The following is a 26,366-nucleotide window of genomic DNA, read 5'->3' as shown; positions in this document are numbered from 1 at the left end:
TTAGAATGAATACACCAACTTATTACAAAGCTAAAATAGCCTTGTTGATGAACTTCAATATTATTATCTCAAAAATAAGTATTATCTCACAGCAGCATGTCTTTCACTACCCACACGCACTCATGACTGCTGGTCATGTAACCTCTTTTAAAATCATATTGAAAGAGGTGACTGAAAGAAAGCATGAAACATGCATGTTGGAGGAGTTATCTTGCAGAAGGGAAAGCATGTCCAGGAGCTCCACAAGCCAACCATGCTACAATTCCACCCCATTGCTTTCACCAGGACCATTATATTCCTGTGTAATGCAGAGGAGCTGCTGAAAATAGAGCACTCTGTGTTAAGGACCAAGCGCTCCGTGTAAGTACAGGGAACTCAGAATTCCCCATAGTCTCATTAGCTAAGCCTGGAAAATGAAACAAGACCAAAAAGGGGTAAGGGCTGTTAAAGCCAGTCAGTGGCAATTTTAGGAGCAAAGCTCCCAACTCCTAATTCCCAGCCTAAGATTTAATTAATGTCAACTACAAAAGCTTTCAGACTGCTTTTACAATCTAACCAACAAGAACTTAGAACACAGGTTATGTTTGCAGAAGTGACCTGAAGCCTCACTGTTCAGCATCCCAAATGCCCAAGAGTCAAACTGAAATCAAAGTCTCCAGGAACTACGAGTGCTTGAAAGAGGATATTGCTGGCCTTGGCTGCTAAACAGCAAATTTTTTCTTGTGTGAGCTTCTCATTTAAGTATCTATTTTGGGATTAAGGAATGCAAATAAAGAAAAAGACCATCCACAGTGAAACTACAAGTCATTCATGATTAACAAGTGCATTATAACCCAAGAGTGGAATGACAGAAAATATTTTATATTTTAATGTGTCTTGCTTCCTTGAAGACTGCCAAACTTCAGCTAAGTTTAACACAGATTTTTAGGAGAGGAGCTTCATGCCTTTTAATTGCATGCCTTTCAAAATGCATTTGGGTGTTTTTTAAAGTTTCTGGCATTTTTAAAATATATGCCTTTTTCTTTTTTGATTTTTGTTCTTGTTATATGATAGAAATTGTAATCAAGCAAACATTATAGCAGAGGAATAATTTCATACATCTGCTACTCTGCAAAACTCTCCCGCACAGTATTTTGATCCAAATACTGCTGATGAAATACTTCTGCACACCCTCACAGATTCAGTTTGGCTCACACCTTTAAGTGGAGACAAATATTGTTGAGGAGGTAGAAGAGAGAAACTGCTAAGCTTCCATTTATCTTCCTAAACATAGCACTCAGATCTCCTAAATCACTGAGCTTCACAGCAAAGATAAGATTCCTGCTGCTAAGCAGCCCAAATATTTTCCCATCCTCTCCTGAAGATGGACAATTGAAGTGCTTACTATGAGACCCAAAAGTGATGAAAAGGATGTATTTGCAGTCATACACACCAACTCCTGAAAACACAAGGCAGCGTGACTGCACAGCTCAGGGTCTGCTATTTGCAGCATTCCTTGATGCTGAGAATATTTGCATTTAGAGAATTAGTAAAGAGATATATTAATATAAAAGTAAAAAAATCCCAAAAACTGAAAATATGCAGAACTGTTAAAGTGCCTGAGGGAAGGCCAGGATACAGAGGAGGTAAACTTGCCAGAAATGAGCCTAAATTTTAGTGTACTCTACTAGTTTAAGAAAAAAAAAAGCCTTTAATTATTTAACAGCAAGCATTTACTTTGTCCAATGAAATCAGAGCCTGTAACCCTAAAGAAACAGGGCTCAGAAAGGATGAGGTCAGTCTAATGGTTGTTTTTTTTTTTTTAAACACAAGGCAACTGGATGACCTGAAATCTATGCAGGAATTTGCAAGAAAAGAGTGAGATAGTCGTAAATGAAAGTTACATTATTATAACTAAACTCAGTTATATTATTATAACAAACCTAAAATATACCCTGGGCTCATTCACTACTTTGAAATATAAGTCTATGGCAGGGTTATCACAGTAAACAAGTAAAAACTAAGAACTGGCCCAATGTCTAGATTATACCATAGAAAATTATTCATTAAATTGCAATATTCTTTTAGACATGCACAGTGTAGAATGAAAACTGCAGGGATCTTAACTGTGTCAATATTTACCACAAAGGTCACTTAGCAAGTGGGACTTGTTTTCAAGAAAGCAAACAGTGAACATTTGGAAACAGTGTTGACTGTTTTTTCTCCCTGTAGAAGAAGCATCTGGTTTTGGTAAGGAAGGATAACCATAGTGAGACACAGCCCTCTTGCAGACACTCCTTAGGGAGCAGTGTGAGTTCAGCATGGAATGCTGACACTTGACTCTCCCACCAAATACAAAAATCCCATCAAACCTTCTTTCAAATGGAATTCTAGGGAATAGCACAGTGCCAAAACCATTCTGTTTTAACAAAACAATAATTCTGGCTTTCATTTAAGAGTACAAAACCAGTTTAGAAATACTCTTTAAGGAGGGAAGGGAAACAGTTATATAAGGACTTGGGGGGGACTCAAAAAGTTTCTTTTGAAATGGCCAGGAGGAGTTTGGTGAACTTCAACTAAACAGAATCTTTCCTAATTTTCTTCTAGAAAATAGTTTGTGCAAACTGACATCCTCAAAATCTCTTTCATCTAGTGATATTGCTGATTAGGAAGACACTTTTCCTCATACCCTGAACTTATAAACTAGGGCTGGCAGGATGTTCACTGATGCAATTACTATAAAGAAGTGCAAAAGGCATGACCAGTTTAAGAGGAGGCTGAAATCTTCCCCCTGTCAGTCCTATAATGGGGGAGAGAAGGGGAAAGCAAGGGGAAATGGTAACCAGTACCTGGGACTGTCCAGAAGGAGACAGGCAGAATTTTGCATCTCCAATTTACCAAATGGCAATTTGGTACAATTCTTTACAGGATCTGCATGTTTCTCACTCTTTTCTCCTAAGTACAATTAGGTAACATTTTCTTACTATAAAGAAAGGTGTTGCCCTGCACACATAACATTGCAGATGATCAGGACGGATTGAGATGCAAAGAATAATTATATGTGCTCCACTCAGATAAAAGATGTGAAATTCAGCTTCACAATTCATCCTCTCCTTACTAAAGGCAAAACCTCTGGAAATCCAGCACCAAGAGCACAGGCTGTCCCCCACCAACCCTTCTCAGTGTGACACACTGCTACATTCAGACTGCCACATTTGGCCACTGCATACCCTAAGCACATGAATCTGTTTTCCCCCCACCATCAGAAACCAGTATCTTCTACAGGTAAAAACCACGTTGGGAAAATATCCCTTCTCAGATGGTAAGAATTTGTTTTATGACCAGCCACCACAACAAAAACAGCCTCTAAGAGATGTAAAACTACACCCAGTCTAATTTTTTTCAAAAGAATTATTTTACTCTAAGCTACATACAACTCTAGACACTCAGCAATACATTGAGAAACAGTCCAAAACCAAAGTGGTTCTTCCTTACCAGTTTCCCAAAAGCTGACTGTCACTTCCAGGATCAAGATAAGGAGGACAAAAAGATCTTTATTACTGGATGTTTCATTTTTCAACTCTGTTTTATTTGATATGAGAGCTGCAGCTGAAAATGGGGCAGAGTCATGACTAGACAAGAATCTTCACATACAGGGCACTGCTAATTGCAGAGCTTTCTCACTCTTTCCCTGCTGCCCTTCCCCACAAGCCATTACAAGTCCCACCAAGTCAGTGTTGCTAAACTTGTGTAATAACTCACCGTCACCTCTTTTCCATGCCTTTGCTAGGCTAAGGCATTCTTAAATCCTGCTGTTCTTTCTGCCTCTCAAGCCAAGCCCACAGAACTCTCAAGTCGTTTGTGCTTTCATCATTAGACAGATCCTCTTGTTCCCTTTACCTAATTTTTAAAAATACATTTTTTTTCCCTTTTCATCTTTACCTTATGTCTTCTCTTTTCACTTTAGAAATGCTCCCTTTTCCAGGCTACTCCATTGTGGATTCTGACTCAAATGAAATATTTATGGCTCTAAATATTCTCTTGACATCCAGCACCACAGGCCACATCCATGGCTGTAGACTTTCCACTAGGCTTGTTACATTAAGGCAGTGTAAGCCTCAGATCACAGATTCCCAGTCTCTTTGTAGTCAGAGCTTGGTTGACATGGCTGGAAATTATGTCTGCCACTGGGGTAAGCTCTTCCTCCTCTGCTCTGGTAGTGCAGGGCTGCAAACAGCTCCAACTTCCCCCTCCCTCCAGAGCAGCCTCTCCTCTTGTACTCTTTCCATCACTGGGGCTGCTCTAAGATGTCCAGAGCTAGGCACAGGTTCTGCTCTGCACTCCTTCATCCAAAAACTTCATCCATGGCTCACAGGAGCCATGGTTTTACACAGTTGTGATGCAAACAGCAAACTTTCTGCCAGACCTATAGTCCTACCTCAAAAGCAATATTTTCTATTATGTATCATAAAAACATGACACCTGGTAAGTCATCCTGAACAGGACTAGCCCCCCCAAAGGGTGGGCAGCACTTCGTGGATATGTCACAGAGAATTACGAGAGTGGTCTTAAGAAATTTAAAGCAAATGTTAAAAAGTTTAAACTGTTTTTGAATATAAAAACATATCTCTCCTGGTAACAGAGCTATTTTTAATGGTTTAACTAGTGATCTCATTCATGGGTGCAAACCACTGATGCACACACCATGTAAATACTTGTTGAAGCAATTTTGGCAGGTATTTTCAAAGAACCTGCAGGACTTTTGATTCAATAGACCAGCTCCCTCAAAGAGCAGCACTAACTTTCAACTTTGTCACATCTAGGATCAGTAGAAAACTAGGCATTATTCCTACTATCAGAGTTTCAGCAGTGTCATGGTTTGATCACAGCCAACAACTAAATACCACACATCCACTTGCTTGTCTTCCTCCACTCTTGTGGAGGTAAAAAAAAAGAGGCTAAAGCAGGTGGGTTCAGACAAGAAGTGTTTGGTAATTGAAATGAAGATAATAACAATAATAGTAATAATAATAGTAATAGTAATAATAATAATAATAATAGTGGAGATAGGTGAAGGAGAGAGAGAAATAAAGCTAAAGAAACAAAAGTTATGCACAGCACAGATGCTCACCACCTGCTGACCAATCCAGGACATCCAGGGCAGCTTGACCCCAACAGTGAGGTAGAAACACTGGCCAACTGCTCCCAATTTATACAGTGAGCATGGTGGAATATCCCTATGGATAGTTCAGGTCAGCTGTCCTGGATATGCTCCTCCCCAGATTCTTGTACACCTGCTCACTGGCAGAGCATGGCAAACTGCAAAGCCCTTGGCTTGGGGTAAGCACTGCCAAGCAACCACCAAAACTTCAGTGTGTCATCAATGTTATTCTCATACTAAATCCCAAACACAGCACTGTACCAGCTACCAGGGAGAAAATTACCTCTGTCCCAGCAGAATCCAGGACAAACAGGTAAAACACCCTTTTGACTCAATCTTATAAATAATCCATCATTTTCCATGGTAGAAAATAATTATGAAGCAAAAAAATGCTGAAGAAAGACAAACTCCACACATTAGGCATGAACAATTTCCGAAGATTTGCCATTTGGAATAAAAAAAACAGTGGCTTAAATCCCTCACTTAAAAAAAAAAAAAGCCTCTTTGTCCTTTCTTGTCTTCAAAACCACCTGTAAATATTTGCTAAATGTCACTGATAATCTCACTGGAAGTCCTCACCAGAATTTTCCTTGACTAGATAACAGCACACCATCTGAGAATGAGAAAGCAGGATGGGCCTGCTACCCACTCTTCTGAAAGCCAGTCCTGTCCTCATTCCAGACCCTTTGCAACATGGCCAATCCTTTTGCTTTGACCTTCATAGCAAAGGCCTCTCATTTGGACTAAGCCAACACTTAATTGCAGCATTTCATGAAAAAGACTCTCTGGGAAGACAGCATTTCAGGTGAAAACATCACTGTCTAATTGTTTATTTGTATTCCAATTTTTTTTTTTCTTTTAGGTGTGATTCTGAGGAATTCAGGACCTCTAGATCAAGGGAAGTGCACACTACCTTAGAATTTAAACACAATTTTTGGGGTACTGCAGCTCTTTTGGCCATACCCTGTCACAGTGCACTTTCCCCCTTTCATCATGCCTTTCTCTAAGAAAGAAGGGGAGGAAAAGTGCAGCACCTCAGTTTCCCAGAACTCGTCTAACACAAATTCAGAAACAGCTGACAAGCAGTTGAATGACAGACTTGTGCCAAAGCAGTTTCTTAGAAGGGACAAGATCTTATTGGATTTTTTGCAAGACAAAACAGCCTGTCTTTACCTTACAGCAGTATGGCTACTCCACATAAATTAGTGCTACTTGTTGATGCTTTGGCACCTGAAGGGGAAAGTTGTTGCTCAGGCAATTTACAATAAGTCTCCTATTTCAATACCACTTCACAAGGTCTCTCTTATTTATTAGGTTGCCACCACCAAGTTTATTGCCTAAATAATTTTTTATTAATACTCAAGGAAACAACACAAAATCGAATAGAAATACCTTGTGGAAAACCCCAAACCACTGATGTGAAAAATAAATTGAAGTTATTAGCTAAATCACCTTAATAGACAGCCCCCCCAAACTGGAAATTCATAGGCTGATACAATTTACATATCCACTGATGCAAAGGAATTATATGTAGTGTACATGAATTTAAAACATTGCTTTATATGGGAGCAAATGTTTATCTTCTTCTACTTGAAAAAGCTAGAACCAAGACCTTGTGCTACACCCAATATCTAAGCATCCATTTCCCCTTTTAAAGGTTCTAACTTGTCATGTAATTAGGAAAACAATTATTGTTGCACCGTGGCCTTGCACACAGCAAATTCAGCATATCCAGCTGCTGATGGTGTGTGTGGGGAAAAGCAACAGCATCTCACTCTTCTGGCCAAAGCCCTTTCTGGCTTCAGCTTCTCTTAAATGCAATGTTTCCAAGGAGCCAGAGATCCTGTGGAAAAACTGGTTCTGAGTGGCAGGTTTTGCCAGCCCTTCCCATACTGACTAGAGGAGATGCTCACTCCAAATTTCATGTCCTCTGTCCTCACTCTCCTCAGTGGCTGCTTCCCCCCAGCAGCAGGACAGAGGGACACACCTCTACTAGGTGCCAAAAATCCTGTACCCTATTATTTAATGCAGCAGCTTTCTGCTGAGGACATCTGCATGTGTGAAGGAAGGGCTGCTATGAACATGGCCCATCTCTGGTGAGGTTTGGTGGGATTCACAGCCCTCACAAACCAACTTAGAGCTGAAGAATCCTCCAAACTCCTGTGTGTGTGTGTAAGAATCAAATCTCTTTTGAAAGGCGGTTGCCAGGGGCAAAGGTTGAATTCACTTTGCACTCCTTGCTTTTTTACTGTATTGATGCAGATTTTGTATATAATTTTGTATCTTGTATAAAACAGGCTTGTTTGCTTTAAAAAAAGAATACACATTGTGCTTGTGTAAGTCAGGCCATGTGTCAAATATTCAGAGAGCAGCATAATAAAAAGCAGGTGCTATGAGAAGCTTCCAGACTTTTCACAAAAGCACCAGCAATATTTATTTGTAACTACAGCTCATCCCACCTTGCTTGTTTTCCAGCAAGTAATTCACCTGTTGGTCTGGCAGAGGTACTAAATTGAGCACTTTTTCTTATCCTCTTTGTCACAGTGGGTGTTCTCATACTCTGAAAGGTCCAGTTCTGTTTTTGTTTTTTGAATAGAACAGAGGAAAGGACCACAGACAAACAGGAGTTTTGAGCCCTGTCTGCTAATTTTGGCTGTGAGAAATGGAGGATAAAGAGGCACAAAATATTCTGGAACTGCCCCTCCATATGAGTCCTGCAGCCCCTAAGAGATTAACACAATCAAGAGTACAATTTATAAATGCTGAAGTGTTCTGTTATCACTGCAAAATAATGAAGTAAAAGACCCCTGTGCTCTGTGTACTTTCTGTTGATGCATTTCAGCTCTTTCCCTGACTTGAGATCAATGGTGCTAAAATGCTGCAATTTCCTGAGACATTCAGATCCTTTTGTCATTGCTGTATTTTTGACATTGCTTTATTTTGGCATTGAACTGAAATCACAAAACTTCACTTTGCAGCTCTGCTGAGCTCCTTCTAGTTTACATGGAGATAAACAAAAGGGAAAAACTGACCTCACTTGAGTGCCTAACCTGAGAGCTGAGCTCCTCTGAACATCTGGTTCTCAATGCCTGGTCAGAACTCTTTCCAGTAAGATCTTAGTAAAATAAGTGACATTGCTTTCACTTAAGTTTAAACACCTGAGCCTGTCACTTGACAACCACTGTGATAGAACCAGACAGATCATTCTCCAAAGGCAGTTCAGTGATTTTAAAGAGGATTTCAGCCAGTAGTTTGGATTATTTAAACATCCAAATGTTAGTGCACATAGACCCCCACCAGGGCAGATGAAGACTACAGTGCTTCTCTGACAGATGAAAATTGAGGCCATAATTACAAGTCTCACCTTTAGAGTTTCCCAATTCTCAGTTTGCAGTAGTCCACCACAGGGAAATTGGGAAGACAGAGGACAAAGTCCATCCAGAGGACAACACAGCAGCTCCCACAGAGCACCTATGTGTTTGCCTGTCTAACAAGGACTGGCAGCAGCAAGCTATCAGAGAAATGCTGTCACAATAATGAGACAAGCAAACAGAGACATAGGTCTTTTCCAGAAAGTAATCAGTTTTTAAAACAACACAACACTTTCTACTTCAGTTTACTTATACATTTACAAGCTGACGATGCTATAAATTTGAAGAGAACTGTCTTCCATCCTACTTTGATAAATAGATTGCAGACAGTATGGCAGCCTTTTTAAATTAAGGACCTGACTTTCATCAAGAGAGATTTTGCAGAAATATCCCCCTCAGCAAACTTAACCTGAACTTTCTCAACCATAAGCACAAAGCCATGCATCCATCCTTCAGGAAGTATTTGTTCTGTCCAAAACATTCTTTTCTCCCTGTAGTAATTCCTGTCATAAACTCATTCTCTTGCGGGTCATGATTACATTGCAGCTATTACTTGTTTTTTTTGGGCCACAGTCCTTAGATTGCCCTCCACAGAGGAGCAATGTTTGCTGTAGATCCATTAGACAATGCGCCAATACCACTTCAGCCTACTGAAATGCTTCCTCAGATACACACTTTGAGACAATAAAGGGTTATGAAATTACAGTTCATAGCTTTTAACCAGCAGAATCTTGATAGGCTTGCAAACAATTCTTCTCTTCAGCATGAAAATGGGAAACAGCACCACACCAAGATATTAAGAACGAGCTAGATCTATAATCCAACCAAATGGATGAGGTAACTCTTAGACATCAACAAATATCACACTAATGTTATCCAGACATCAAAGTCTTAGGACCATAAGATGGCAAACACAGCAGTTCATATGGGGCATCTTCCACCTCCTCCCAAAGCATCCATCCACGCTCCAACATAAGCTCAAATGTTTTGAGAGAGATTAAAGTTGTGAGAGAGTTATTCCCACCATAAAGTACCTGAGCTGCCAGTCTTTCTTATTCTCCTTGAAATGCTGAAAGGTTTTGAATGTTTTAAGGAGAGCTGGACATCAAACCTTCATCTCCCCACATCCCCAACACACGGACTAGGTACTGGGCTGCCTGTTAATCAATAACTTTTGAACACAAGCTTCTCCAACCCATTCAATCTCTTCTTGGACTTTTAAAACACAGGCAGAGAAATGTCTAGAAGGCACAGACAGCTGCTCATTCTGTGCCCATGTGGAATGAGGACTGCCCTGGGAAACACAGGACTTAAGATGCAAAGACTGTTTGGGGTACTTGTGGTATTCAGTGAGAGACTTGTGGCCTGCACACTGATTCAGCCACAGAAGGTGACTTAAACAATACTGATTGTTGAAATACTTGGAGGAATTTCTTCTTAGCCTCTTTGTGCTCTGGTTTGCTAGGAATAGCACAGAGAATAGCACTTTCCTGCCCAGCAGTGTGGTTTGCAAAGACAAAGAAACCTAGGTAGCTCAATGCTATGTGTTAGAATACCAAAGATTGATTTGAAGAGTCTATCACTGCAAGCCTATTTTTCACCTAAAGCATCTGCTCTCAAAAGAAAAAAAAGAGCTACATATATTTTACATCAGCTTCTGCATGAAGAAAGACAGGGTTAGTGGATGGAGGCACTCCACACTGAAGCATACAAATTGGCTCACCGTGGGAGTGAGGGAGATGAAAATAAATCTCAGAGTTAAGGAATGACCCCAGGCCAGTCCAGTACAGGAAACGTCATCCAGTCTGCAAAAGTAGCACCTACACCTTCAAAAAGTGAAAGAGTCCTTTTTACCAGCAGAAGCTAAAAATACATTCCCTGAATAACTCAAAGGTAAATGTATTTTGGAAGGGAAAATGGGGTAACTGAAGGGAACCCATGGAGGGCTGCGAGTCATCAGGTGAAATACCTGAGACTCTCTTCTAGGACCTCTCTGCATAAACAGTCTGAGATGTAGGGCATGTGGGAGGAAAATCTCTCATGAGGAAACTCTAAATTAACTCCCCTGAGTACATGAAGAGAGACACTGTAGATCAGTGAATTTATATCGAGTGCAGTTTTATTTCATTCCTTCCCCTATAATTTGCAACTTGGATTTAGTTTGTAATTTGGACGGTTTAGGCATGTTTTATGTCTTTTTATTTTCAGTTTCACGTTCTCCAGTCTGACTCAAAGAGAATTTTCTGATGCCTGGACAGAATCAAGACAGGATGTAAACAGGTATTAGTTCAACAGCAGCACACCTCTCCTGCACATTTCCCCCAAGTGTGAAAATATTAGCTGTGTAGTGACAGGAGAGGAGGAGCTGCCTGCCAGTGGTCAGAGATTGATGGGAAAGCCCTCCGGTATAGGGTGAGGCAATCAGAACATATCTGAATCCCAGGGAACCATTTGCAACCGTGAGCAATGTTATTGAAAGATAAAGCCATTGGGCTTGCACAGTTGGGCCTTATAGAATCAATTTGCAGCTTACAAGCCTTAGCATTGTGGTTTCTGTCCTGCAGTGTGAGAATTTGTTTCTATCAGGCTTGCTACAAATTTTTAGCAGGAGTCCTAACTTGTCTCACCACAGTGTCAGTCACAAATAAGTTACTGGGGAGCAGCAAGCCACTGCATGTCAAATTACCAAGTGTGCTTAGCCTCCCTCCATCCAGCTACTCTGAATGCTCCTGAGCTTGCTAAGATACATTTGGCCAGTCATGCCTTAACTTGTAAGTATCCTCAAGACTTTTGTTGCAGTACTTCAGTCCCCAAAAAGCTCATCCAGCTTTAACGTTGAGCCTAAACGTCAAGAATTATCCCTGCGCTCTTTCTGCTTCCAAATTATATTTGACATATGATGTTACCATTTTCAAGCTAAGTTGTTTCCTTTTGGCATTCACAAGTAGTCTTAAAGCTTCACAGTTAAATCTGTCATGGCGTGATCACATCCTAACAGAATCATCAGCTCAGAACCATCCTCTCCCAGTGGTAACTGAGTGGTATTCCTACAGCAGGGCAGCAGATTATTTAGAAGGAAATGTGGAATTAAAGTATTTTTTGCTTCTTTAAATACAGCTCACCAGAGGGAAATGAAAAGCAGGCTGCTATGGCTGCAGTCAAGTGTTTGAAAGAAGAGTGAAACTAAGATACCCTAGTTTATGCAAGTTGTTTTGTCCTCTGAATTGTTCACAAAAACTCCGTTTCATCTACATATGCTTCTCTAATTATTTTACACAACAAAACTCTTGAATGAAATTATATCATGCACCAGAACCAGGTAACAATTGTATAGACTGAGTGGGGGATCCAAGTTATGAGCATGTGTACAAGTTAATAAATATGAAAATCTTTAAGAATTTTAAGCATTGTGCAAGTCCCAGCAGTCATATGCACACAGGCAAATAGGGCATAATCATAATCCTTCATGTACAGAGGAACTTACATGTCCTCTTTCACTTGTAAGAAACTAGTTTTGTATTAATTAGTAAGCTCTAATTAGTAGGCTCAAATATGCCAGTAACCTACTGCACAAATTTTGTGTCAACATATTAGAATTATTATTGCATTTGCACCAACATTGTCGCAGAGTTTTGATGGCTTTAATTGAGACATGCTTTCTCTGATTATATTTTAACAAGATTTATGAATAAATACCACAGCGAGAAGTCTGCAACATCTGGATGAGTCTCGCTCAGAATCATTATGGCAGCATTTATTTTATCAGAGTCACTGGAAAATACTCTTATCTCTGGTTACATGACAAGCAGCAAGAATTCAATCTGTGTGTCTGGTGTGTAGGCTGATTTCTATCTCTTTTATAGTCTGCATTGTTAACAGTTGTGCAGCTTCAACTGTTTGAAATCCTTTTTCCTTCATAATGGAATAAAAAAAGCTTCCCACCTGCTACCCCCCCAAAATATCACCACTTCGCTCCCTTTCAGTAAAGATGCATGCTTCTAGGGAAGTTAAATTTCAGCATGGTCTTTTAGAGAGTGACCTTTGTAGAGATGCTGTCAGTCCTAGATCAAGTGACATGTAAATATAATGGGAAAAGGTGTCACTAAAAGTAGTAATCACAGCCAGATAAATTAAAAATAGAGGGACATTAAAGCATCCACCCAGTCTTCCCTTTCTCTTTAACCGCAGAAGCCCATAGAGAAATAAGAAAAAAAAAGAGAACAGTACAATTTGTAATTCTCCTTAATTGTCAACAGACAAAATATGTTCTAAGATCATTGGATAAGATGAATATATTCAATTGTTTCCAAAAACATACTTCCTACAATATTCTACCATCAGCTTGTTAGCATGTCTTGTTTAGCTGTTATATGAGATAGCAAACCTCTTTGCCATCAATGTCCAGGAGTAAAGTTACAGGATAAATGGTAACCAAACCTAAGAATACCCTACCAACTGATGTCCAAAATGAGTGCAATGCAACTTAATATTTTTATAATACTAAAAAAACCCCCCAAAATAACAAAAAAAAAAAAAATGCCACAAGGGACAACACTCACCGTTCTTCTTCCTATGACACTTTGAGGGATTTAATTTGTATTCCCAAATCTCCAAATCCCCTCTAAAGAATGAGGATCTGCTGTGTGCTGACCGGTGTAGGGTCAGTGACCTGCTCTCTTGGCTAGGGAATTTTGCTGGTGAGGAACAAGATAAGAAAGCATGCATTAGGACTTTCTTCTGTGTACTCAGGCTCTGCAGCATCTTAGTACAATGCTTTTGGATTATTGACTCCATATCATCACACAATGAGAGATCTTCCCACAGTCATTGCTATTTAGAACATATCAAGTCTGCCCAGCAAAATGAATTATCAGTGTTTAGGCATTCAGACAAAAAAAAAACAAACCTATCTAGTGAAGTTCTTTGTTAAGAGACTCTCAGGGTGGGGGAAAGGGGGAAGCAGACAAGAGCACTTATTTTGTTCCTGTTTTCCCCAGTTGTACAAGTTTATGTTATTATTATAAAAAATATGCCAGGCATATTTAGTGGCAATATTTTTATTAATTGTTGTTCAGGGAACTCAATTCTGAATGAGCAGATGTTGCTCCATTAAAATAAACCACAGCATCTCTTTTGAGGGAATAAATGATATTTACCTGAGACAGTGTTTCACAAGAACCTTTATATCATTATTACTTTACTGGTAGAAAAATAAGCCTCATAACAATGGAATTTAACAAAGAAATAGTATCATAAAATAAAAGGTAGAGCTAATTTTCTGTATATGTTTCTTCAGTGAGGCTGAAGACCAAGAATTTTATTATGGAGTTTGCATTACAGTAATACAGATTTTTCAGAGTTAATTAGGTACACGTTAGATACATGTACTTTTTTTTTGCCAAGAAGAGAGGGTCTATTGTTTAATTTTGTCCCATATGTACATATTTCACATGTGTGTTACAGTCAAGAATCCTTACAGACCATCTTGAGCATCCTTTAGGAAAGAGCACAGTGCAAAGCATTTGTGTATATATCACATTTAAATCATGTAAATTGAAAGCTAACAGTCAAATGTTCATTGGAAAAGGTTGCAGAACCAAACCACAGACTGACACGTTCACTGGCACAGGCCACTACCACATGCTGCATGCAGGGACCTGGGCAAAGCTGCTGTGAAATCCACAAACTAAGCCAAATCTTGCCAAACCCTGAAAGAATCTGCATCATTTTGGTGATAGTCATTGACTCACACACTTCCCTTTGCACTATCAGAGGAGTTGAGCACCCTGATCAGGCAACCATTCTACCCACAACCTTGGGGTCACCTCCACAACCACAGCAGGTAGTTTGGAATGATCATCCATTTCAAATCCCACCTTTGGACAAAGGGAGTTTCAAGGGCTGCCCACCATCTCTCAGGTCAGACTGTCATTACCCAAGGCTCAGCAAAGGCCTGCAGTCCCACACGGCAAACAGCAAATCTGGGCTGGCAGGAGGCATCCCAGTCCGTGGCAGGAGGTTGAAACTAGGTGATCTCTAATGTTCCTTCCACACAAACCACTCTAAGAGTCTGTGATGCTACAATTCCACAATTCTATGATTCTACAATTCCATGATTCTACTGACAGTGAACAACTGGTTCTCTAACTGCAACACAAGTAACATCTGAAATGCATCCATGCACCTATTTTTTCCCCAAGCCCATCATTTATTTATTCCATGGGATATTTATTCCATTGGACTGCTATCTGAATTGCTGGGAACTGTAAACCACCATAGATGTCATTCTTGGTCATGTAAGTAAGGACAGTGTAAGCCCTCAAGACCCCCAGTTGAACAGGGATTTGGATTACTGAAGCTTGGCAGAGAACATGCAGAAATAACAAGGATGGCAACTCCAACTATGTGTCCAAAACCTTATGCAGGAAAATCTCCATTGGTGCTGCACCACTTCAAGGCAGCTCCTGTGAACCTGACTGAAGACCCAGCAACAGACTCCTGTTAATTCCATACTGCTTCTCTATATGTGCCACATCTGAGACCCAAAGCTGTCTACTTAGAAAAAACCATGGCTTTGAGGATGCTTTGTTTCAGTTTTGGAAGTAGGCTTAGCCAAACAGCTTGTAACTCCAGTGCAGTTTGGCAGGGCATACATACTTTGAGGAGGTGGAAAGCACCAGCAATGCAGCTCAGCCAGAGCCATGTGGTGCTGCCTGAAAAACAGGGGGCCCACCAGGACAGGGAGGGAAATCTCTGGGGAATGTACAAGGCATGGAATCAGTCAAAACACTGAAAAAAATTAGGAAAATCAAACCTCTGATTCCAAGTTAGCCTGGGCTGATCTAATCACTTGCTGTCACATTCCTGATTTTTTGGTTTTGTCCATCACAAACTGTGGCCCTGCACTTTCCCTGTGCCAGCACTGGTCCTCCTCCAAGCCTGCAGTGAGCCATTTCAGTTTGCTAAGCTGCAGATAGTGAGTCACCACATCAGCTAGGGAGAAGGCATTGTGTGCTCAGCTCTGCTCTTCCCACCAGACAGCCTGTCCTTTGATCAGCATAGGTGGCTCCACAGCCATCCCTCAGACCCTGGGAAAAGCTTCCCAGGCTAACTCTCAGGGCTCTTCTAACACTATGATTCTCCTTTAACTTGAGATAAAATTGTATTTTCTCCTGATTTCTCAGAATAAGAGGATAACAAAACTCCCTTTTTGAAATCTGGTTAGTCAGATTTTACATGGATGAATCACTGGACAAATTGCTGGGCTAGAAACTTCTTTCTTGAAATCCCTCTTGAAGCAACCCAGCAACCTAGATTTGATGAACATTTAATTCCATGAAAGGCCATCAGCCAATCACTCACAGCATCCATAATCCTCTCCAAATTCCTCAGAATTAAAAGTTCCCCTCTTTAATACTACAGGGAAGTATTCTCCTTCATCTTTTAACCCCTCTGAAACACATCAGAAAGAAGGCCAGATTTCATAAACTGCTGGCATTTTTACTGAAGATATTCTACTCTCCCTTCATACATTGAACACATCCTTCTTTCTCTCTTCCACACAAGCACTTAGTTCACATAGGAAGAGCAACTGACCCAACTATCAATTTCCTCTTCTTGTTGATTTTTGCTTAAAAGAGGAGGTAACAACATGCAAAAGCTCTCTTATGGGCAAATACTTCAGAAGCTGCTTAGATAAGATCTGTGTTAGGAGTTCTCAAGAGTCTTCCCTTGAGAGGAGCTTTATCTCTCACTGACATAGTTTATGGAGTAAAGAGGAATGTTTCTATATGGGAGTCTAACCAGAAAAATGTGAATCTGAAAGCAAGTATTTAAGTTACTGGCTGGGACCATCAGGGAAAAACTGAAATATACCAGTGCCTGCTTCTTCAGCAGCCCTGTAATGAGAAACAAAACGATGACAGAAAGCTGCACAAGCCAAGTGCACAAGCATTGCAATGTAAGTACATGTGACAGCAAAATGAATGCATCCAATCCAATGTTTGTGCTGGTGGCTCCCTTTTACTGCTCTTTGGGTTGTATAGTACAATTTGGATGCCTTGGGCCTGAGCTGCAGATGAGCAGCTGTAAAGTTGGCTGTGCTAAGCTTGACTTAGCTTTCTCTAATTTGTCTTGGTATGAGCTTAGGCCTCTGCTGAGTACACAAGCAAAACTTGATCATTCTCACATTAATTAACACCTGCAACATTTGACTGCAAAATTACTTTAGACATGCCTAACACCTAATCCCATAGAAATGGGAGAGCTGTTAAAGCATGGATTGCTCCAGTAGTTTAAAATCATTGTGCAAAGTAATTAAAAACATAATTGTGCTTCCAATTGTTACAACACTTCATTACTTCCTCAATCTCTGTTACTTTCTTGGTACCAAGTCCCAAATGTGTTAAGCTGCCAGTACTTCCTAAAGCCCACAGAGGAAATTCAGTTTCAAACCAAAATATGCCTACAATAGTTATTCTCCATAATGACTGCAAATACTTAATTACAGAGTACCAAGAAATCCTCATGTTCCTTCCTTCCAACTTGCCTTATCCAATGGATTAATTCCTATTTTTCTATTCCCCTGCAGAACTTCTGCAGTGTTTTCCTTTTAGAAGCAGGCATCCAGTGTGGAATAAAGAGAATGACTGTAGCCAAATGTATTATGGCTGTCAAAGTAATTTGTATAAATAATATTTTGAAGGCTAGATATCAATGTGGATTGAATTTTATGGTCAATTTTTCAACTCTAGATATCTGGACAGGTACAAATACTGGATTCATTCAAAAAAAAGTAACAGTGCATCTATAGGAGTAACATTAGTATCTAATAAACTAAACCATTTGTAGTCTGAAGTTTTTGAGGCTCCTAGTATTATGGACAGACTTTACAGGAAAATAGTAATTTTTAAGGACTAAAATACAGCAGCTAGAGCCTTTCAGTGTGACATAGATACTAAATCCACTTAGTTAGCTACTTAAATAGTACTTTTAAAAGCTGGACTAGGATAGGTTCACTATTTGCAGACAATTGCAACTTTAAATTTCATAAGGGAGTTCACAGCTGATGGATAATTGGTATTTCTAATTGAAAGCAAGGGTAGGGAAAAAGTGAAGAACCAAGCCAACACGTATTTTGGAGACTCCATTCCCATGAAATGGCTATGTAGAAACTGACCTAGCACAAAATTTCAGTGAATAACATTGCACTTGCTCTACTACCCAGCACCAGCTGGATCTGTTCTGAGCCAAGGCAAAATTGAAGTAATGTCTTGTGACAGAAAGAAAATCCCATTACTAGGAAGTCAAAAGTGAAATGTGCCATTGATTTCATGCAAAGTGAGACTGCCAAGTGATTTGGTGAAATATTTTCTAAGATATTCTAGAAGTTCCTCCATGCAATAGCAATTTCTCTGATTAGAGACAGTGTTATGCTAGGACCCATTTAATAGTCTTATCCTGGCCCTGTGTAATACCTCTGAAAAGATCACATCAAAAGTTTGCAGTTGTCAAGGAAATGGTTGGTTGCATGGTTTCATTTTTACACTTAACCCCCAGGGTAGGAGCTGCATCTATTCTGGATCAGATCTCTTATTGAAATCCACTGTGCTACAGAAATGAAGTTTTCCTCCACAGCTATCACTGAAATCATTCATCAAACCCTACAAATTGTCAGAAGGGGTGGAAGAAGCTCCTGAAGCAAAATAAGTTTAGGAGCCTTGTCAAGTGTGTTTCCCTATGCATCCAGACAGGCAATCATTAAAAACATGAGGCTAGAAAATACACATTTCTATTGTGAAAAAGCTTCTATTGTGGATAAAAAGGTATATTTCAAGGGAATGGAAAATGCCATGTGAATAGCCCTGAAGTCATTTCCAAGGTGTGGAAAGACCTGCTTTCCAGACAGATCACTTTGAGTAACACAGTGAGTGCTATCATAATTCCAACCCTATCTGCAGGAGTCAATGGAAATCACATCCTTGTAGCTTCATAATAGACACATGGGATGCAACACAGGTATAATTAATTTTTCTTCTTGCTTTTGCCCTGTTCACATCACACATAGAGTCTACATATTAAAAAAAAAGTGTATCATGCATCTTCCTAGGCACAATTCCCAATGTGCAGTGTTTTGAGGAAGACCCTCACAGGAGGGATGAACACCACAGAGTTCATCTCAGAGGATTGCTTTGCTTGCAAGAAAGGTGGTACAAGGACAACTTAAAATTTGGTTTTAAACTATTTCAGAACAATCCTTGAACACTTCAGACAACAAAGCTGTCATGCCTCCTCAGAGAGGAGGTCATCATGAAGATATAGCTCTTTGTATGTCAACATTACTATTTTGCAGTTTGTTGTACTTAGTAACATCAAGCAATTGACTCCTGAAAGCAGATGAGAAGACAAAAAAGTAGGAGTAGATGAGATAGACATGAGGCAGGCTGGGAGAGACAGGACAGTCTATCACAGTTTCTATCCCATATGCTCAGTTACCAAACTCAGCTGGTGGGGCTAAGAAGTGACAATAAAGAAGATGAATGGCTAAGCACTTCTCAGCAAAACTCAAATGGCTAAACCCTTCAAGTTTGATTTCCCAACAGAGTGAACACATGCTCAATGGAATTAGGCTGAAGTGCTACAAAAGAGTGAGAAAGCTACAGGTAGAGCTTTCACTGGCAATATCAGACAGAGGATACTCTAGAACACTCCAGCAAGGTCTGAGGTTTCTACTAAAACCTTTAGATGTTAAGACATCTGTAAAAGTTATGCCTCTGCAAATTCAATCACCAGTGAATTGTGACTTCAAATCAACAGGTACAACAAAGCTTAGCAAGCACCTGTGAAACTAAGGTAATACAAAAACATTCCCTATCAATGAGTATTGTTTTGATAGTAAATAATTTATCTATATCAAAGTATTGTATGAATGTAAAATAACCATATTTGTTTTGATAAGAGTGTATAGGCCAATATTTCACTTGGTGATGCTAAAAGCAACAGCTCTCCCTAACCAGGCAGATGGCAGAGATTTCACTGAACATTTTCCTAACCAGAGCTCTTTGCATAGAAGGCAGGTGCTGCCCTCTCAGCAGCTATCAGGTGACCTATTTTAACCTTTTCTTCGTCTTTCTTAAATCCACAAGACCTTTATTTCATTTTACAAAGGAACAATTAAAGATTAGTACTAGAGTTCCCAAACAACTACAATAGCCAGCCTTAGAAATTCCAGTCAATTTTGAAAGACTCTAATCTTTGAAAGGCTGCATTCTCCAAGTGTTAAAGATAAAGCATAAAGACCACGGCTAAGCTCGCAGGATGAAAGCAGAGCAAGAATAAAAAAAAGGAGGTTAGCATCTCTGGAACACTCTAAGCCAGACCTCTTTATTTCCAGTCAAGTTTCTCAATCAATCAGCCACTCTGCCAGAAAAATGTAATGTCTTTCCTTACACATTAAGCTACAAAAGAAAAATGCAGGCATAAAATCATATATACTTCCAGCAAGCACCTTCTGCACTGCGCTGATATCTGGCCTGCTGCACTGCCTATTAACATCTCAATTTCTCAGTGCTGCAGAAGAAATGGGGAAGAACAAAGCATGAAGGCTTGCTTCTACATCTTGATTTTCACTCTTCTTTGGGGACATGGAAATAAGCAGACATTAATTTCTTGGTTCAATATTTTTAGAACATTGCTGCGGGAGAAAAGACCTGGGCGTAGGAAGAAAGGAGAATATTGAAGTTAAACAAAGAAATAGGGGAAAAAAAGATCTAAAGGTTCTTGGCTAGAAGGACAGTGCAATAAAAGACATTTCAGAGAACAGCAGCACCCTCATTGATAAAAGTCCCTGAGCAAGGGACAGCAGGGATCTCTGACAGCTTCTTCCAGGGAATTACTCACGCCAGCCAAACTTGGCTGACCACCTCAGCTGACAAAGTCTGTGCATACCCTGGAAGAGAAGGGATAGAACTGAGGATCATGGCTCTAGAAAATTGCCCAGGCGCTTCTAGACTCAGGGCAAAAAGGATTAAAACAAATTCAATTACTTCCCTTTATTACATTTACCTGCACTAACAGATTTTAGAATTGCCAAATATGATCTCTGAGTGAACAATGGGCGGGATATGAAGTGTTTCCTTGTAGCAGATCTAGTCCATTTTAAGGTAGAAAGATTTTTTCCTCGCATCTATGTGAGCTAAGAAGCATTAGGAAGACCAGCCTTTTTTTTCACAGAGCATCTTAAACAGGTTTGACATGCTTGGTGGGAAGAAGGAATAGCTCATCCTGCCTTGGAAAGCAGACTGGTCTAGGTGACCTTTTGATAATGCTGTCAACCTGCATTTGCAACCCCCAAATACATTTGGGGTCAGAAATCATGAACTGGGTCGAGGATATGTCGACAAATATCTGCAGGTTGAAACAAAAATTCAGCCTCCAACCTCAATCAGCACTGGAGCCAAGACACATAAAAACCGGGCATTTTATGATATGGCTGTCTCTGCAGTAGAAAAAAGGGCATTGAAGCCTTTCCAGCTGACTCATCACATGGACAAGGACTTGCTGGTCATCAGGCATGGATTGCAAATGAGGATTCAGTGGTTAAAGGCTAAACTACTTCCTAATCTGGTCAGGCACTCTGCTCCTGTTCCTACATCAGTATTGATTGTGATGTTTTCTTATGGTAGGTTTCCCCACTCCTCATTAAAAGAGGGTTCTTGTCTAAATGCTCCCTCTTTGTGTCTTGTTTGCAAATTCACTGATGCCAAAACATTTCCTTCTAAGGAGCTCATGAATAAAATATGAAGATTATAAGTCCAGGTTTCTTTGATGCATTTTCAAGCATTAGGAGCTCAATCAGTTCTGTGCAGTTATCCTTTTGAAGTTTCAACTGGGCATTTTCTTCCTCAAAAAGAAAAAGCTTCTGTCCTTTTGAAGGATGGCTATCTTAAAGATATACTATTTATTTTGGTTTTATTCTTGATAATTCAGAGGACAGCACAAGGACCAGAAAAGGAAATAGTAACCATTAAAAAGGGTTACCTTTGGAGTAAACATGGATTTATGAACCTACACGGACCTTGTGACTCATCCCATTTCCCAAAAACCAATGCAATTGCTTCAATATCAACCTGGAATAACACAAGGCAGACCTCAAGTTAGATTATTCACAGAAATGTAGAGCAACAATCATTCCAAGGAAGGCTCTACCTCTTAACTTGGTGCAAGTTAAGCGACCAAGGAGCAGTGAGTAATTTCAGAAAGACACACTAAAGGAAAAAAAACATTAAATTTTGCCATGTCCCTGCTTGCATAGAAATACTGCCCTTTGTATGTACTAGTGCTCATAATGTGTTATGCTGCTCCTTAGTTTTGTCAGGTTCCAGGAATGAGATGTGATTGTTCAGAGCCTGAGCAGCTCCCACAGCTTAAAGACCCGTCTCCTTGAAGAAGTGCATTAGTGCCTTGCAGTGACATCCATCATAAGGCACTGTGCAACCCAGAGAATACTTTACCCAAAGCACTCCTATGCAGTCATCCTAAGCCCAGAAATAAAATCAATTTGCTCTAATTCTCTTTCTACAGACATCATTGTCTGCCAGTTTTTCTTAAGGAATGCTTCCTTCAGAAGATAGAATTTCCTCACAAGAAGACATGGTCTTTTATTCTCTTCACTAATTGCTTTTTTCAAACCATATCCTAAAGAAGTGACTTGTGCAATTTCTGTAGTTGTAGTCTTTGTGCAACAATGACATGATTCAAGTATGTCCAGCTCAACATTATAATAGCCTGCAGTAAGCTGCACTTAATATTCAACTCCACAAAGCTACAAAATTAGCCAAATAACAAGACTAATCTCTGTTGGACTCTTTAAGGCTTCAGTATCAGCACCACTGGTAGACAAATTAGGTATTTTTCTGCCTGAAACATCTTAATACTCATTGTTTTGCTCACAGGTGGATTCATGGAAGTAGCAAAAGAAATCAAACTTGAACACACACATCTCCAGAACACCATAACTCTGATTATGGGAGTATGGAAATGGCCAGATACTCACAGAGAGATATTTACCCTGATTCCAACACATTTCTGTTCTCACCCACCTATATGTGGGAATTTGGGGTCTTACCTTCTAGTAATCTCCTCATTAAAGATGGGTTTGTAAAGATGCATTGAAGTAAAATGCTAGACCCTCTAAACACATGCTCATAACACTGATGATCAAGCACCATATGGAGAGCCAGCCCCTCTCTGCCCCAATCCCACCTGGACTGTAAAGCACCTGGATGAACCAGTCCAGAAGGCTGTTCAACAGTCCAACAACACTCTCCAAATCCAGCAGGAAAATGATCTCTCACCATCACCACCTTCTGCTGGGTACCTGCACGTGCTCTTGCTGAGATGCAGGTGCTCAGACCTAAAGCCAACACTGTACATTGTTGAACTTCACTACTTCTTCAGCCAAATGGAAATGGAAAATAAAGCAAGACTTTGAGTACACCAAAGAAACGCAGGCTTATTTAATATTAGAATATTAAAAGTCAGGTTTTTTACTCTCCCTGGCAAGAGACAATTTTATTGCAGCTTAAAAAAGGCAGCCACACCATTTGAAAGAAGCTGTAGGTGTCAAAACCATGAGGGAGATCATCAGCTCTGCAGTGAACTAATACATTCAAATAAATAGTTTGATTAGAAATGAGGATGTTATATTCTTCACCTAATTTTGCTTCCTTAGTGGCTATGGATGCCAAATTACACTGTGTAAATGGCACACAATTTATTCTCTTACATGTGACTGAAGTGAGGTTTAGAAATCAATTTTTATGGAAGATGTTTAACAGTTCTCATTTTTTTGTACTTTTTATCAGTAGCTAAAAATGAATGAAGATTACTTTAACTACTTGGTATTAGACAAAGAATAAATAAAACTGAGGACTGCTGAAAGATTATTTTGATACATTTTAACCATTTAAATAGTATAGATATTCTGGTAATGTGCATTTTACAACAATTTTCTTAACTCCTTGGACAGGAATATGTAAGTACAAAAATTCTCTTCAGGCAGAAACGCACTTAAAGTGGTTATTACAGCTTTTTAAAAAAATTGCAGTTATTTTACATGCACTTAGCTGAAAATAGTATCCAAAACATTGTCAGACTCCTGTTGCTGTGGCAACACATTATTCATGGTTTGCCTGTCTGAGGCAACAAGAAGTCTCAAATATTGAGTGAAATACACTTAAGTCCAGCACTTAGATTTGGCCACCATGTCCCAGCTGAAAGCTAGTTTATTTAAATTTTACTTAAAGGTGTCTTCTCACTGAGAGCCTATCACAGACACATTTTCTGAAAAATCCTTTTCTTAGGATTTTTTCTCATGAGAAGCTGAGATGCCTCAGGAACAAAATGTAAACAATGGTTATCTGCTGCTGTGGAATGCAACAGGTGGATCTGTGATTGGTCTCATGTGGTTGTTTTAATTAATGGCCAATCACAGTCCAGCTGGCTCAGACTCTGTCCAAGACACAAGCTTTTCTTATTCCTTCTTTTTCTATTCTTAGCTAGCCTTCTGATGAAATCCTTCCTTCTATTCTTTTAGTATAGTTTTAATATAATATATATGATAAAATAATAAATCAAGCCTTCTGAAACATGAAGTCACATTCTCATCTCTTCCCTCATCCTAAGACTCCTGTAAACACCATCAACAAGAGCCAAATTATTACTTAACATACTGAGAGCAAAAGTCTTTTCAGATTTTAAGGAGGAGGATTGTTTAACACTCCGTGGAGCAGCACTACAGAAAATAACAGAGGGTTTTACTTTCACTTGCCACGGCTGGATGGGGTAGAAGTCAGCAAGAGGTGTCGCTCCTTAGAGCTGAAGCCACTCTGCTTGGGGAAGATAAGTCAGGAGCTTCATTCCCATTTCAGCTGCACCAAATCATTCCACTGACCTCTGTTTAGTTCCCAGCAAGTGATATTTGGACACTACCTCTGCTCTGCAGTAGAACACCCCACCCCTCCATGCCAGCTGTGCTGCTCCATTGGGTGCTTTCCTTTCTCCCAGGCAGAGCTGCTGGGCCATGGGGTGCAAAAGCAGCAAGAGGTGTCTCCTTCAAAGCAGGGCCACAATACAAGCACTGCATAAACACTGCCAGAGGTGAGGAAGAGGCAGAACACTTCTCAAAGCCCCATCATGTGCCACCTTAAAATCCACCCTATGTGCTTAAAATCCATTAAGCACAGAATGTACACAGCATCTCTAAGCAACAAAGGGAAGGTGTGACCGTCACCACTGCCCTCACTTTCCTTTGTAAACTTTAGTATTTGGCTGTTGGTAATCCATCTGTCAACAATTTCGCAGAAGAAAAACACTAGGTAAATTTACAATTAATTAATTCACACATTTTCAGGAAATTCTCCACTGTTCTGGGGAGCACATGCTTTCCATACCTATACTCCTCTGCATAACTCTCTTCTGGGTGGCTGGATAACAAAATGGTATGCAGCAAGTCATCCAGGAGACATGAAAAAGCTGAGTTTTGTTTTGCTCTGACACTGTCCTTTAGGGAAGCTTGCTTATGACCCCTGATTATTGTGTTCTGTGCTCCAAGCGAGAATATTAAGTTCAATGTGCTTTCATTTTAATTTCAGCTATAACAATAATCAACTACCCTACTTTGGACCTGAATTGCCTAAAATACAAAAATGTAGACCTGACAGCTAATCAGACATCATTTCCCTGTGTCTAAACAGAAAGGAAATATTCCCTCTATGAATCACCTGCAGTGACTTTGATTTATCTTTCATTAGCTGCAAAATGACTACCTAATACCTTGCTACCAGCATAGATGGCAAATGAGGCTCCCAGGAAAGCATTTATTTAGTTCACACATGACTTCACAAGGCACAAAGTTACTATGGTTGGAAGAATGTCAAAGAAACACATCATTAAAGCCAAATTTCCAATATAATTCATTCACCAGAGGGAAGTAAAAACACCCCCCTGAATTTTACATCCTCTTATTCCTTCAAAACCATCTGCATATACCAGTGATTGGGAATAAAAGGAAAGTCCACTGACAATAAGAAAGTGATGATCTTCCTGCAGGACTTGTGGGGGCATTTAACAATTGCAACAAAACAAATTCTGATGATCACGACCTGATCCCAAGCTGTGCTAACTGACCCACTGCCTTTGGTGGGCCTGGCCCAAGATCTCATTAGCTGTCCCTAAAACTGGCTGCCAGTCCCTTCCATGTGCATTGCTGCCTTTGGCTAATCAGGCAGTAGGATCAGAGAAATCCCAGCAGCAGAAAAACCCCAATGAATGACCAATGCACCATAAAACCTTGCCAAAAAAAACCTTCCTGAAACATGCAAACACGCTTCTTTCAAGAAAGTGACAAGAACTCATGGGGGAAAAGTACAGGTCCAAAATGTTTTCAATATATTATGTGCTACCCAATTTCCTGTACTTTCCCGATAGTGGCAACGATTTCCTGTGACTAGCTAAAACAGAAGAACATGAAGCTTGAGTGTGAGATTACTGCTCAATCTCTATTACAGAAAGCCCAAAACTCTGAGGGGAAATGCTTTTATGAGCTGGATCAAAATCTTCCAGAAAGCGATCAATTCGTGTGGGCATACCCACATGATAAAGGAGAGCAGGAATAAATCTAAAGAAACACAGAAACACTCAAAATAAAATCAACCAAACAAGAAAGCCTCAAGTAAGTGCTAGTGTGATTTGTTTTTATTTTTTTTTATTTTAGATTGACTGTGTGGAAAAGAATAGAGAAGCTTGGACCTTTGACATTCCCACCAGTTGATTCTTTGTCCTGCTTTTGATTCTGC

The 26,366-nt window shown here is 39.9% G+C and overlaps 1 long non-coding RNA gene across 1 annotated transcript in view; it reads right to left on the bottom strand.

Annotated features, from left to right (window-relative positions):
- Nucleotides 1-26,366, bottom strand: part of LOC132072903 (uncharacterized) — a 135,302-nt gene that overhangs the window by 49,437 nt on the left and 59,499 nt on the right. Inside the window, exon 2 of the long non-coding RNA XR_009418429.1 lies at nucleotides 13,071-13,205. This is a non-coding gene — a long non-coding RNA (uncharacterized LOC132072903). The remainder of the gene's footprint in view (nucleotides 1-13,070; nucleotides 13,206-26,366) is intronic.

This window comes from Ammospiza nelsoni, chromosome 4 (genome assembly GCF_027579445.1).
Source record: "Ammospiza nelsoni isolate bAmmNel1 chromosome 4, bAmmNel1.pri, whole genome shotgun sequence".
Taxonomy (NCBI): Eukaryota; Metazoa; Chordata; class Aves; order Passeriformes; family Passerellidae; genus Ammospiza; species Ammospiza nelsoni.
The sequence above is the reverse complement of the archived record's forward strand: the minus strand, read 5'-3'. Positions and strand labels throughout refer to the sequence as shown.